Source organism: Gorilla gorilla, chromosome 19 (assembly GCF_029281585.2).
Source record: "Gorilla gorilla gorilla isolate KB3781 chromosome 19, NHGRI_mGorGor1-v2.1_pri, whole genome shotgun sequence".
NCBI lineage: Eukaryota > Metazoa > Chordata > Mammalia > Primates > Hominidae > Gorilla > Gorilla gorilla.
Window position 1 is genome coordinate 18,719,294 of NC_073243.2, and position 13,083 is coordinate 18,732,376.

A 13,083-nucleotide genomic window follows, 5' to 3' on the forward strand; every position below is an offset into this window, starting at 1 on the left:
TGTTGGCTGTGTGATGGAGATGGCGATTCTGGTTTACACGAGATTCACAAACTCATCGATCTGGACTAAAGGACAATCCTAAAAGAATCGATTCTGCCCACAGAGACCTGGTATGATCTCTGAGTCTTTCTCAACTCCAAAGCCAGAACAGATACTGCCTACCCTCTGGGGGAAGGATCCCTTCTCTCCCCAATGCAAGTGAGACAACCTGGCGTGTGGCTCCCCTGCTCCCCTCTCTGCCCAAAGCATCCATCCATCCATCCATCCATCCAAGTTCTTGGGAGCACCTCCCGCTCGCCACTGGGGACTTTCTGGAAGCTGGGAGAACGCTGGCCCAGGACCCAGCCAGATTATTCTCAATAGTCCCTTCTCTCAAAGGGAGGCAGTAGGCTGTGGGCTTCCCAACCCAGGGGTGAAAAACAAAGAGATAGGACAGCAGCACAAGGACCCAGTGTGCCTGCTTCCCAGCCCTGCGCTCGTCCACTCCACAGAGAGGGCGACGCGCTGAAAACCTCCGGCCACACACCAGCAACCTCAGCAGCAGCTGCAGCCTCCTCCCCCGAGGACGGCTGGTGCAGGAGCAACAAGAACAAACCCCGGTTACAACAACCTCCACTCTCACCTCCCAGGTGCTTCCAAGGAGCCAGGCTGAGGGCACCACAAGTTCGCTTCAGCCTCACGACCACCTTTGAGGCAGCCACTGTTACTACCCCCCGTTTTCAGATAAGGTAACTGGGGCACAGAGAGGTGAGTGGACCTGCCCACAGTCGCACAGCTGGGAAGTGACAGGGCCCAGCTTTTGGCCACTCACTATGCCATCCTAAAAGCTAACGTCTGCATTGGCCATCAAACAAAGAAAGGGACTCACCAGCTAGACGCGGGCACACCCCAGGCCCACGGGTGCTCGTGAGCTCGAAGGCGGTTGCTACTCGAAGGGAGAGCTGGGCTCGTGTGGGAGAAGAGTGGTCTCCCCGCCTCCGTGGGGTCCCGGGCCCGGCCCTGGCAGCAGCTGCCCTGCACTAGCAGGAGTCGCTGTGGACGCCCTTCGGCACTCAAGGAGAAAACGCTTCCAGCGATGCAAGCAGCTGCCTTTGCTGCGGCTCTGATTCCCAGAGGATCCCAAAGCTTTTCCCATCATTTTTGCCCTTTTTCAGAAACCACTTAGCCGCTGCCCCTCCTCCAGCCATGCCAGGGCTGCAGAGCACTTACCAGAGCCAGCCAGAGCTGCAACCTCAGCTCTCAGGAAAGGAGGGCGCTGCTCGGCCTCCCAAACCTGTGGCTCCTGCCCCCGGAGGTCTGGGAAACGGCTCCACAAATGACATTCACAGCCAGTGACGTCAAAACTAGCGTCCTGTAACTGTTCCGTTTTCAAAATAAAGAGGGAATGGAGGGTCGTGCTGCCCGCCACACAGTACTGGCCTGGCATTAGGGACTTGTTTTGAGAGTCCGAGCAACCTTGAACTAGTCCCTAACTCTCTTAGGCCTCTCGTTCCTGGGTCTCCAAACCTGGAGTAGGGGTTGGCGTCGAGGGGGGCTTCTGGGTCAGCCAGGTCCCAGCCTTTCTTCTCAACTGGGGGTTCCTCAGGGAACCACAAAACACAGATAACTATCAGTGTCATTTCCTTTTTTTTTTTTTTGAGACGGATTCTTACTCTGTCGCCCAGGCTGGAGTGCAATGGCGCGATCTCAGCTCACTGCAACCTCCGCCTCCCAGGTTTAAGCGATTCTCCTGCCTCAGCCTCCCGAATAGCTGCAATTGCAGGCACCTGCCATTGCGCCCAGCTAACTGTTGTATTTTTAGTAGAGTCAGGGTTTCGCCATGTTGGCCAGGCCGGTCTTGAACTCCTGACCTTGTCATCCACCTGCCTCGGCCTCCCAAAGTGCTGGGATTCCAGGCGTGAGCCACCGCGCCCGGCCACAAGTGTCTATTTTCTCTCTTCACTTCATACCACCCTAAATGCACAGGAGAGAAGACCCACAAGAGAGAAACACACAGGAGAGAGTCACATACAGCAGATAACTAGAACAATAGGTTTCATTCTCTCCCAGACCCTGGCTGAGGAAAACAGTGAGGTCTAGGTATGCATCCAGGCTGCGGCCCAAATGCCCTGCAAAAACCATCCTAGCAGCTGCCCGCGGGACGCCAACAAGCCGTAGGGCAGGCCCAGCCTGGAATAAGCAGCCACTGCCGGAGAGGCCCTCGTAGCCCTGCCTGGGGTCGCTTGAAAGCTCTGACCTCTGAGTCAAGGCATTGAAGTGTGGCCACCCCACCAACTCCGCACAACAGTTGACAAAGAGCTTTCCCAAACCCGCTCTCGCAGGCCGTACAGCAACCCCAGGCAGTGGGAGGGCAGAGACTGTCATACCCATTTTACAGGTGAGAAATGCGTGACGCCGGGCAATTAGACAACCGATAATTAGATAATTGCCCAGGCCGCACGTTGCTCTAGGCATAAAAGCCAGGCCCATCCCACCATGCCACACCCACCATACCCCTCGCTTAGTCACTTTTTTTTTTTTTTTTTTTTGATGGTGTCTTGCTCTGTCTCCCAGGCTGGAATGCAATGGTGCCATCTCGGCTCACTGCAACCTCTACCTCCCAGGTTCAAGCGATTCTCCTGCCTCAGCCTCCCAAGTAGCTGGGATTACAGGCACGTGCCACCACACCTGGCTAATTTTTGTGTTTTTAGTAGAGGCTGGGTTTCACCATGTTGGTCAGGCCTGGTCTCAAACTCCTGACCTCAAGTGATCCACCTGCCTTGGCCTCCCAAAGTGCTGGGATCATAGGCGTGAGCCACTGCGCCTGGCCACTTAGACACCTGTTTATGCTATGTGTGTCATGTTAGCTTCAATTAATATGAATGTTAGCATTCATTCTTGTTTATAAATTGTGGCAAAAGACTGGGCGCGGTGGCTCATGCCTGTAACCCCAGCACTTTGGGAGGCTGAGGCAGGTGGATCACCTGAGGTCAGGAGTTTGAGATCAGGCCTGACCAACATGGTGAAACCCCATCTCTACTAAAAATACAAAATTAGCCGGGCGTGGTTGTGGGCACCTGTAGTCCCACCTATTCGGGAGACTGAGGCAGGAGAATCGCTTGAACCCGGAAGGTGAAGGTTGCAGTGAACCAAGATCACACCATTGCACTCCAGCCTGGGCAACAAGAGCGAAACTCTGTCTCAAAATATATATTTATATATTATAATAAATTGTGACAAAATATATATAACAAAATTTACCATATTAACCATTTTTAACAGTACAGTTCAGTGGCACTCAGTGCATTCACACTGTTGTACAACCACCAGCATCATCCATGCACAGAACTTTTTCATCATCCCAAACTGAACCCTGCACCCATTAAACACTAACTCCCCTTCCCGACCCCATCCCCCTAACGACCACCATTCAACTTTCGGTCTTTATGAATTTTTTTTTTTTTTAATTTTTGAGACAGAGTCTCATTCTGTCTCCCAGGCTGGAGTGTACTGGTGTGATCTCCGCTCACTGCAGCCTCTGCCTCCAGATTCAAGCAATTCTCCTGCTTCAGGCTCCCGAGTAGCTGGGATTACAGGCACGAGCCACCACACCCAGCTGATTTTTGTATTTTTAGTAGACACGGGGTTTCACCATCTTGGCCAGGCTGATCTTGAACTTCTGACCTCGTGATCCACTCACCTCGGCCTCCCAAAGTGCTGGGATTACAGGCGTGAGCCACTGTGCCCCACGTCATATTAACCATTTTTAACTGTACCGTTCACTGGCATTGGACACATTCACCTTATTGTACAACCATCAGCATCATCCATGCACAGAACTTTTTCATCATCCCAAACTGAAACCCTGCACCCATTAAACGCTAACTCCCCTTCCCGACCCCAACCCCCTAACGACCACCATTCAACTTCCTGTCTTTATGAATTTAACTATTCTAGGAGTCCTCTGGTCAGGAATCATACAGTATTTGTCTTTTTGCTTTTTGTGACTGGCTTCTTTCACTTAGCATAATTTCCTCAAGGTTCATCCATGTAGTAGCCTGTAAGAGAATTTCCTTCCTTTTTTTCTTTTTTCTTTTTTTTTTTTTTTTTTTTTTGAGATGAAGTCTCACTCTGTCCCCCAGGCTACAGTGCAATGGCGTGATCTCAGCTCACTGCAACCTCCGCCTCCCTGGTTCAATCAATTCTTCTGCCTCAGCCTCCCGAGTAGTTGGGATTACCGGTGCATGCCACCACACCCAACTAATTTTTGTATTTTTAGTAGAAATGGGGTTTCACCATGTTGGCCAGGCGGGTCTCGATCTCCTGACCTTGTGATTCACCTGCCTCAGCCTCCCAAAGTGTTGGGATTACAGGCATGAGCCATCACACCCAGCCCTCCTTCCTTTTTAAGGCTGAGTAATATTCCACTGGGGTGCGGGATGGATGGACCACATTTTGCTCATCCATTCACCAGCTGATGAACACTTGGCTTGCTTCCACCTTTGGCCATAGTGACTAGTGCTGCTATGAACATGGGCATGCAAATATCTGGTCCTGTCCCTGCTTTCCATTCTTTTGGGCACATATAGACCCAGAAGTGGGATCTGTCATATATAAAAGACTCAGCAGTGGTGATCTCTCAACTCTCTAGTCCTCTGGGATCATTTCCTTCTAACAATGTGGGATAGAGCAATGGCTGGGAAAGGGGAGGGTCATGCTTCTTCTCCAGAACCATTGCCTTAGCCTCCAAAGTGGTTTCTGCCTTCAATAAAGACAGCACGGAGCCGGGCACGGTGGCTCAAGCCTGTAATCCTAGCACTTTGGGAGGCAGAAGTGGGCGGACTGTCTGAGGTCAGGAGTTCAAGACCAGCCTAGCCAACATAGTGGAACCTTGTCTCTACTAAAAATACAAAAAATTAGCTGGGCGTGGTGGTGCACGCCTGTAGTCCCAGCTACTCTGGAGGCTGAGGCACGAGAATCACTTGAACCTGGGAGGCAGAGGTTGCAGTGAGCTGAGATCACACCACTGTACTCCAGCCCGGGCTACAGAGCGAGACTCCATTTCAAAAAAAACAAAACAAAACAAAACAAAAGACAGCACCATCTCCAGCGAACACAGCACACATCACTAAATGTGTCCTGTCCTCTTTGTTAACAGAGCCCTTGGTGCTAACAGTATCACCGGAGTCTACAGGGCACAGTGCCTGCTCAGAGGCCTGCAGGGGAAGTCCCGGCCCTCCTCCTGCCCTGGCCACTCCTGCCGGGACTCCCTGGCTGCTCTCCTCTTCTTGCCGTTCCCCACACATGGGGGTCCAAGGACCCCGTCGGCAGCCTTATCTTCTCCAGCTCCACCACTGTCTTGGAGACCTTCGCCTGGCCCCTCCCAAGGACCTGTCTGATGTGTCCAAGTCAGCGACTGCTTCATCCAGAGTCCACCCAGCCCTCTTCCCTGAGCTCCATCCCTGCCTCCCTGAATCTGCAGGTGAAGCCCACAAGCCTCCTCCCCCCGGCATAACCCACAATGGGCTCCTGTTCCCTCCACATTCCCTCCCGCCCCCTCCCTGCAGCAGTCCCTGCCTGGAAAGGCATCAACTTCCTTCTGGCCACCAAACCCGGTGCCCTTTGTGACCTCCAGCCTCTCCTTCTCGGCCCTCCCTGGGCTGTTTCTGTGGCTTCCGTCCATCCCTCCTCTACCTGGGAGCCCCTTCTTCTCACCTGAATGACCAGAAGTGCCTCCTTTCCCTGGTCCAACCTCCCACAACCCCTCACCTCCAGATCAACAGTCCTGGAAGCTCATCCTGATCAGGCCCCCTTGCCTCACAGGGGTCCCCACTGCTGAGCAACGCCCCACCCCCGCACCCTGAGCCCACAGACCCAGTCTCCTCTCCCACCGAAACCCACCTTCTGTCACCTGGACACACCCCTTCCCAGCCACACTAAACGTGCTGACTCCACCCTTTCCCCCACCCTCCTCCATCCCAGTACCCCACTTAACCCATCTTCAAGTGCGAGGTGAGCCCTAGGGATGCTCAAATCCCACCTTCTCCCAAAGGCCCCAGCATAAAGAGCTCATTTCTCACCTTTTTTTTTTTAAAGAGGTGATATCTTGCATTGTCACCCAGGCTGGAGTGCAGTGACTCACAATCATAGCTCACTGCAGCCTCAACCTCCTGGACTCAAAGAATCCTCCTGCCTCACCCTCCCAAGTAAGTGGGACTACAGGTGTGCACCACCACGCCTGGATTTTTTTTTTTTTTTTTTTTTTTTTTTGGTAGCAACAGAATCTCGCCATCTTGCCAGGCTGGTCTCAAACTCCTGAGTTCACGTGATCCCCCACCTCAGTCTCCCAATATGCTGGGATTACAGACATAAGCTACCACACCCAACTCCAGAAGTGCTCACTTCTAAACTCCTACAGGAACTTCAACCAATGCGCTTCCTATGGCAACAGGCACAGTACTCACGGCCACAATAATGACAACAGTAATGGCTATGAATATGTGTTGAGTGCGTACAACGTCCTGGGTGTTGGCATGAGCACTTTATATGCACTATCTCATCAGACCTCACTAAGAGTTCATGAGGTGAGTACAATTTTGTCCCCGTTTTACTGATAAGGAAAGAAGCACAGACAGGCTACACGCCTGCCGAAGGACAGTGACAGCTCTACTAGTCTCGTCTGGAGCTTTCTAAATCTTGTATGGACATTTAACGTCATGATTTTCTTGTGTCTTGCTTTGCAGATTTAAGCGGCTCCAGGGTGAGATAAATACGGCTCTCGTGCCTGCCCTCCCCTCTCTGAACCTAGCCTGCACCTTGCTCAAAGCAGCACTCAGGAAACGTTTGTTGGCATGGTTTTTGGCTTTACCTGAACAGCACCTTCACGGAGTGATTCTACTAAAACTCTCAACATGGTGGCGGGGACAAGACCTCAGGGCTGGCCATCACTGCCATCGGTGTGGTTTTCTGGGTCATCATTTGAAACAGGATGTTCTTGCATTTATGTAATGATGTACCCATTAAAACTCCTTGTGAGTAGAAAAGTTTTAATGACTTCTGGGAGGGAGGGTGGTTTCTAAGTTCAGGTTTGATGGGAGCGAGAGGCAGCTCAGGAAAGCGTCTGCGGACGCGCCAGCCGGCGGCTGGGCCAAATCTGGAATGACAGATGCTAAACACCGCCACCATCGCTAATGGTGACAGTTTTCTCTTAGTGTTACCACTAGGGGGCACATTGACTTAAGCTGAGCTCTTGACATTAAGCTGAGCTCTTGACACTGGCCATCGGAGACAAATTTCTTTTCTTCACTCACCTGGGTTCCTCTCAAGATTTGAGCCCCAGCCGGGCTCAGTGGCTCACTCCTGTAATCCCAACACTTTGGGAGGCTGAGGCGGGTGGATCGTCTGAGGTCAGGAGTTCGAGACCAGCCTGGCCAACATGGAGAAACCCCGTTTCTACTAAAAATACAAAATTAGCCAGGTGTGGTGGTGCATGCCTGTAATCCCAGCTACTCGGGAGGCTGAGGCAGGAGAATCACTTGAACCCAGAAGGCGGAGGTTGCATGAGCCGAGATCACGCCATTGCACTCCAGCCTGGGCAACAAGAGCAAAACTCCATCTCAAAAAATTAAAATTAAAATTAAAAAAAAAAAGAAAAATACCCTCCTTCCTGCATTTCGTCTTGTGTTCCTGTCACCGGGTGCCCAAGAGTCTAAAAGACCAGCTTCCATGGAGGGCAGGGGTCTGCGAGACGGTCAGCACCCTCCAGAAGTGGCTAGAGCTTGAAGTCTGAGCTGGGGAGGGGTCAGACACCCAGTCAACACAGAACGCTGGAGCCCCGCTCTGCAGAGCTGTGTTCCAGGGCAGGGACTGGGAACAAGAGGGACGAGGGCCAATGGAGGGTCAGCAGGTGGGGAGAACCTGGACCTTGGATGGAAGAGGCCCGCGTGTGCTAGATGCCAGCTGTATGGACTCGGGCTGGCAGCTGAACCTCTGGGTCTGCTTCTTCCTCCACAAAATTACAGCCAAGAACACCTGCCCTACCTGCTTTACGAGGCTTTTCTGGGATTAGTCAGGATAGTGGGTGTGAATGGGCTCTGAGCCTGGGAAAGCTCTAGGCAGGCATGAGAGATGACTGCTCTCATCTTCATTATTTCAGCCTGAGGACCACATCTGCTGACTGCTGAGCTGTATCCGGCCATTAGCTCGAAGTTATGACTAATTGTTTTTTAATGAAAAAAACAAGGTTTGCTTAATGTTTGATGAGTCACGCAAGTGAGCATCTCTGTATCAGGACTCTCCCACTTTCAAAGACTTGGCCTGTCCATCTACCTGTGGCTGAGGGGAGAGGCCAGGTGAGACCCTCTCTCCTGAGGGCCCACCATGTGCTATACAAATCCCCTAGCAAAGCAGTAGGGTCAACAGGGTGGCCTCTGTGCTCAAGAAGCCCACGATGGACAGGAAAGGAAGATGTGCACAGGCTCTCTCTTGACACTAGGTAGGGCAGGGCACCCTGTAACAGGCACAGGCCAGGGGCTCTGGGGCCAACAGGCCATGCCAACAACAAATGTTGAGCCGGGTCTTGGCCTCCCCTGCAGTTGTAATCTGATGGCGTATGTGTCACCAGGGAGGCCCTGTGCAGCGGGCAGATGCCACTTGGGCTGGGCCTTGGACAAGGAGAAGGATTCTGCCCTACAAGGAGGACATTCCAAACATGGGCCTTGGCATGAGCTAAGGTGCAGGAGGACAGGGCTGAGGACACCTAGGCACCTGCTCTCAAAGAGCTTTCAGTCCACTTCAGAAGAAGAGAAAAATAGGCCAGGCATGGTGGCTTACGCCTGTAATCCCAGCACTTTGGGAGGCTGAGGCGGGCAGATCACCTGAGGTCAGGAGTTTGAGACCAGCCTGGCCAACATGGTGAAACCCCGTCTCTATTAAAAATACAAAAATTAGCTGGGTGTGGTGGCAGGCACCTGTAATCCCAGCTACTCAGGAGGCTGAGGCAGGAGAATTGCTTAAACCCAGGAGGCAGAGGTTGCAGTGAGCCAAGATCGCACCACTGCACTCCAGCCTGGGCAACAGAGGGAGACTCTCAAAAAGTCTCAAAAAAAAAAAAAGAAAAAAAGAAGAAGAGGAGAAAAGCAGAGAACATGAAAGCCACATACACATGATGTGGACGGGGTCAAGGCCCACAGGCAGGCAGTGTGTGGCGGGGGAAAAGCAGCGGCTGGTGGGCTGGAGTCCCCTACCCTGCCCTGAACTGGGTCTGGCCCACCATCTCTCCAGGCTGTTTTACAGCCTCCTGTCTCCCGGAACACCCTTCCTCCAATCCAGCGTCCACATTGTCAGCTACACTCCCAAGGCCCCAGTCCTCCAAACCCCACTGTCTACAGGAGACAGTCCAATCCCCTCAGCCTGGCATGCAAGACCCTTCACAGTCTGCCCAACACGTCCAGCTACAAGTCCTATAAACATCCTTCCATTCGCACTATGACCAAGTTACACCAATTTGTCACACTCTGGACATGACGATCACCTTAATGGAAATACATTTACCTAGCCCGACCCCACTGCCTAGTTGCTAAAGAGAGTGGGTTCGCTCTGGGGTTTGAATCCTAGCACTGTGATCTCAGGTAAGTTACTTAACTTTTTTGTTTATCTATCTCTCCATGTGTGAAATGGGGATAACACTACCCACCTTCTAGATTAAATGAGGCCTGGCGTGGTGCCTCATGCCTATAATCCCAGCACTTTCCGAAGCCGAGGTGGGTGGATCACTTGAGGCCAGAAGTTCAAGACCAGCCTAGGCAACATGGCAAAACCCCGTCTCTACTAAAAATACAAAAAATTAGCCAGGTGAGGTGGTGTACACCTGTAATCCCAGCTACTCGGGAGGCTGAGGCATGAGAATCGCTGGAACCCGGGAGGCGGAGGTTGTAGTGAGCTGAGATCACACCACTGCACTCCAGCCTGGGCAACAGAGTGAGACTCCGCTTAAAAAAAAAAAAAAATTCAATGAATTCAAACAAGTAGAGTTTAGATCAGATCCCAGCACACAGCAGGTACTCAAAAAAAATGTTAACTGTCATTAGTAACCATGGATGGAAACCCTTGGAGGTTTAGCTCAATGTGACTTGTGTAAAGAATGAATTTCTCCTCCCTCTGGGCATAGAGGTGCTGTCATTGTCTGTGTCTTTTTTTTTCCTAGGGTCTGTTTATGTAACCAAACGTTGGTATTTTTCCATTGCCTCGTGATGGAAATTCAACGGGGGGCAGTCTCTGAGAGAACACCCAGCTACTACTGGGCGCTCAGAAAATGTGGCTGCCTGGGTCTGTGCTGGGTGCATGGGAGACGTCCCAGGTGCAGGCTACTGAGGCCGCTCTGCTGTGGTGACAACCCCCAAATCTCAGTGGCTTCAAACATCAAAGGTTTATTTTTATTTATTTATTTATTTATTTATTTATTTATTTATTTATTTATTTTAAAGACAGAATCTCACTCTGTCTCCCAGGCTGGAGTACAGTGGCATGATCTCAGCTCACTGCAACCTCCGCCTTCCAGGCTCAAGCGATTCTCCTGCCTCAGCCTCCCAAGTAGCTGAGATTACAGGTGCCGACCACCATGCCCGGCTAATTTTTTTGTATTTTTAGTACAGACGGGGTTTCACCATGTTGGCCAGGCCGGTCTCGGAACTCCTGACCTCAAGTGATCTGCCCTCCTTGGCCTCCTGAAGTGCTGGGTTTACAGGCGTGAGCCACCGCACCAAAGGGCGCTTACTTCTCCGTCCCACTGCACGTCCCTCGCTGGTTGGTGAGAACTCTACACCATGCTGTCCTCACTCAGGGACCCAGGCTGACAGAGCAACCACTCTCTGGGGCACTGCCAGTCACTTGTGGCAAAGGGAAGGGTGTGTGGCAAGTAGCTCACTGGCTCCTAAAGACCTCTGTCCAGGAGTGACAGGCATTCCCTGTGCACGACCCACTGGCCGAAGCGGATCGGGGGGAAGGTGCAGCCCTGCCGTGGGCTCATAGCATCGGGATACTGACGGCCAGCAAAGGAGCCCAGCTCACCACTTCTTCAGAAGCATGCCGGCCTCAAACCACTTACTGGCACCTCCTGGGAAGGAGGGTGGGTTGTGCACGTGGTTGTGACTTCAGGCAGCTGCACTCATCCCCCACCTAGACGGAGGCTCCAGGCCTCAGGCAACGGAAGCAGCAGGAGCAGCCCTGTTTATTGACAAACTGGGACCCTCCAAGGCTCAGTCCTCAGAGGCAGAGTGAATGCATAGTCTGGAAAGAGGACAGAGAGTTCCGGGGCCACACCAGGCACAAGGCTGGGCTGCCTGAGCTTGCTGGATGTCCATCCCGTTCCTAACCTTACATTTGCAGACCCCATCCACTGCATGCTGGGCAGGCGAGACAGGCTGCCACTCTGAGATCAGACGGCCTGGCTCCTCCCAAAAGACAGAGGACTCTGGTAAACTCAGCCTACTCTTCTCTCTCATGCAACCTTCCTCAGGGCTGCAATGACGGCATCTTAAACTCATTTGGCTGAAAGAAAAATTACAGTAGCAGGCCAGGCATGGTGGCTAATGCCTGTAATCCCAGCACTTTGGGAGGCTGAGGCAGGTGGATCACCTGAGGTCAGGAGTTCAAGACCAGGCCAACATGGTGAAACCCCATCTCTACTAAAAATACAAAAATTAGCCAGGTGTGGTAGCACATGCCTGTAATCTCAGCTACTCGGGAGGCTGAGGCACAAGAATTGCTTGAACCCGGGAGGTGGAGGTTGCAGTGGGCTGAGATCGCGCCACTGCACTCCAGCCTGGGCGACAGAGGGAGACTCTGCCTAAAAGAAAAAAAAAATACAGTAGCCCCCTGTCATCCACAGGAGATATGTCCCAAGACCCTGCATAGATGCCTGAAACCAAGGCTAGTATTGGATCCTGTATATGCCATGTTTTTTCTACACATACATATCTGTAATATAATTTAATTTACAAATTAGGCACAATAAGAGATTAACAACAACAATAAAGTAGAACAATTTTTTTTTTTTTTTTGAGGCAGAGTCTCGCTCTGTCACCCAGGCTGGAGTGCAGTGGTGCGATCTCAGCTCACTGCAACCTCTGCTTCCAGAGCTCAAGCGATTCTCCTGCCTCAGCCTCCTGAGTAGCTGGGATTACAGGCGCGTGCCATCACGCCCAGCTAACTTTTGTATTTCTAGTAGAGACGAGTTTTCACCACGTTGGCCAGGTTGGTTTCAAACTCCTAATGTCAGGTGATCCACCCGCCTCGGCCTCCCAATGTGCTGGGATTACAGGTGTGAGCCACCACACCCAGCCAAAGTAGAACGGTTTTAACAATACACTCTAATAAAAGTTATCACACACTGTGACCATACTTTTGCAGTTTGAGGTGTGACAGCAAAACTGGCATGAGGCTGGGGTCAGTGGCTCCCGCCTGCAATCCTAGTACTTTGGGAGGCCGAGGTAAGTGGATCACCTGAGGTCAGGAGTTCGAGACCAGCCTGGCCAACATGATGAAACTCCATCTCTACTAAAACTAAATTAGCCAGGCGTGGTGGCAGGAGCCTGTAATCTCAGCTACTCAGAAGGGTGAGGCAAGAGAATCGCTTGAACCCGGGAGGCAGAGGTTGCAGTGAGCCAAGATTGCACCACTGTACTCCAGCCTGGGCGACACAGTGAGACTATGTCTCAAAAAAAAAAAAAAAAGCAAAAAAAAACTAGCACGAATTTCTTTTTCTTTAGAATTTCACAGATAGAAGAGATTCAGCATATGACTGTTTTCTTCCCATCTTTTCACTTAAAGGAAGCACCTTACGGTTTCTCTTTGGCATATCCGAACAGCCAGCATCACTACCAGCATCACTACTCTGGTGCTTTGGGGCCCTAATGAAGTAAAAAAAGACTGACCTGAACAGAAGCACTGTGATATCAGGACGGGCGATCTGACAACTAAGTGACTGACCGGCAGGGAGCATCTACGGCCTGGACGTGGGGGACACAGGGACGGTTTGCATCCCAGATGGCATGGCAGAGACTCTCCATCACACTGCTCAGAACAACGCACAAGGGAAAACTTGGG

At 51.8% G+C, this 13,083-nt stretch overlaps 1 protein-coding gene across 1 annotated transcript in view; it reads right to left on the reverse strand.

The window, feature by feature from the left end:
* TRPV1 (transient receptor potential cation channel subfamily V member 1) overlaps positions 1-13,083 on the reverse strand; it is a 44,542-nt gene that overhangs the window by 30,633 nt on the left and 826 nt on the right. The window lies entirely within an intron of this gene.